The sequence below is a fragment of the Trifolium pratense genome, linkage group LG3 (assembly GCF_020283565.1).
Source record: "Trifolium pratense cultivar HEN17-A07 linkage group LG3, ARS_RC_1.1, whole genome shotgun sequence".
Lineage (NCBI taxonomy): Eukaryota > Viridiplantae > Streptophyta > Magnoliopsida > Fabales > Fabaceae > Trifolium > Trifolium pratense.
Window position 1 is genome coordinate 35526063 of NC_060061.1, and position 2440 is coordinate 35528502.

Genomic DNA, 2440 nt, shown 5'->3' on the forward strand with positions numbered 1-2440 from the left:
CTAGCTATAACTATTTATTGATATATTTTAGGAGTATATGCACAATGGTGCAAAAGGGTTACACATTTATTTTGGGTGTTCCATGAGCCAAGCATGAGCTCTACTAAATTACCTTTTACTATTGCTACAGTCATAGGGACATAAACTGCAAAATGAATTTAATTAAATGCAAGTTTAATTATTATTATTATTATTATTATTATTATTATTTTACATTTTTTATTCCCTCCATCTCGATAGATACTGCTACTAAATTTCTAGTTAATAATGCGATCATCAAAGGAACGCCAAATTTTCACAATAAAAAAAAAAAAAAAGAAGTTTTTTACACCCTCCACATCTATAAATAGATAACTCAATGCGACTTATTAGTTTATTCATAAATTAAGTAATAAATCTTTAGGTGAAGATTGTAGCGAGTGGTAATGATGAACAAGGGACACTTTGGATTTTTCTTCATTTTACTTATTCTCCTTACTTGCGGTAAGTCTTATATGTTTGTCATTAAAACATATAATTAATATGAAAATTATGATTTATTTTTTTACTAAATGTAAATTCATTTAATTAAGTTGTGTTGGATAAAAAAAATCGATCAATTAATGCAGATATGATGGAACAAACTGAGGGATGGGGCTGTGAGCCTGCCGAATGTGATTTGAAATGTATTGCTGCAGGTTATCCGCGTGGTGGTCAATGCATTAATAAAATTAGATGCTTCTGCAAGAAATCCATTGCGGGGGTAATGAAAGATCATATGCAAGGCGAGCATTTGTAAATAGTTCCGTTTATTATTAGCACACGAGTATTCGAGTAGAGATCCTTTTCATTTTTAAAAAAAATTTGATGGTCTTAATTACTAGTATAGTTTTAGCTGTGATCACTATATCTTAGCTACTATGTCCTTGTGTTCTAGTTAGTTTTCTGATTAGTAAGGAGTATATACCCCTTATAATCATTTGTGTCTTGTTTCATTTTATTTAATCTAAAATTTCTTTTAGTTGCTTATGGGTTTTAGATTGGCTTTGAGCTTGCTGCGCCAATTATTATTATTTTTTTGATAGAGAGCTGCGCCAATTATTATGATACTTTAGTTCTGCATTTGTGCTGTATTTTTAGGGTATGTTTGGTAAAAATAAGCTATAAGCTAGCTGACAGCTGATAAGCTAGCTAATAGCTGAAAAGCTAGCTTATAGCTGATAGCTGAAAAGCTAGCTTATTGAAATTAAAGTGTTTGGTAAAATTAGCTTTTAAAGTGGTTATTAAATATAAAATTACATAATTGATAGTAGGTAGTTTATTTTTTAGGGTGGGTAGTTATTAAATTAAAGGGTAAAAATGGAATAAAGTGTAAAAAGCTATAAGCTATAAGCTCAAATGCTACTTGAAATAGCATCTGAAAAAAAGCTATAAGCTAGTACAAAAAGCTTGTTACCAAACACCTCTAATTTTTTGAAACAAGCTTATAAGCTCATATAATAAGCTATAAGCTAGCTTATTTGTGTTACCAAACAGAGCCTTAATCAAAATGTAATGAAATAGCACTATTTTCATTTTATATTATATATTTAACTACATTTTTTATAGTATTAAAACCAAAATATACCACTACCAAATTCTCAAACAAATCTATTATTGACTCATGTATATAATTAAAAAAAAAAAACTCTCACTTTTAATCATGCATATATAATAGAGTAATAACAAGAGCGGGAAACTTCTGAGCAATCTCTATCTCTATATAAATAAAAATAATCAAATAGTCAATAAGAAGGTTAATTTATTTTAAACCAATATATTTGATTCAAGTGGTTAATGAGTTTCCCCTAAGACAGATTATTCTGGAGAACCTGAGTTCGTTTTCTAGTTGGAACAATTCTTTATCATATTTTACTTACTTTATGGTTAAACTTTAAATTACCGGACATGCTTTAATATATACCAACAAAAAAAAATGTGAAAATAAGGTGAGTTAATCTATCTATCTATCAATTAAAGGATAAACCGATTGAGTGTTTGATTTTGGGAGCTCACCTCCTATAAATATTTCTTTGTTAGGTTATTAGAACGAACATTTTTAAAATATTAAAAAATGTTATTTCAATAAAAAAAACTTATCTTTTTTTTTTATTTTTTTCAACTGATGCACTAGTTAGCATGCTTCTAAAGATTATATATTTGCTTTTAAAAAGAAGTCTAATTTCCAATCTTGGCTAACTCGACACTATAATATAGATAATTATAAAATTGAACATTTAGGCTACTGAAACTCATACACAACTGCGTGGTTTTAGGTTCAAATCTAAGAAAAGATATGTTCAATCTAACAATATCTACATTATCAATGATCTCGATGTTACAGACAAATCGTTCATCTTTACAACCCTTGGATTAAAATATACCAATAAGATTTAATTCCTGATCCAATTTATTCTTATGC

General features: G+C 28.2%; 1 long non-coding RNA gene across 1 annotated transcript; it reads left to right on the plus strand.

Annotated features, from left to right (window-relative positions):
• Positions 1-266: 266 nt before the first annotated feature.
• LOC123917918 lies at positions 267-1017 on the plus strand. Its single transcript, XR_006812626.1, has 2 exons — positions 267-483; positions 609-1017. It is a non-coding gene; the product is annotated as an uncharacterized LOC123917918 (long non-coding RNA).
• Positions 1018-2440: the final 1423 nt, after the last annotated feature.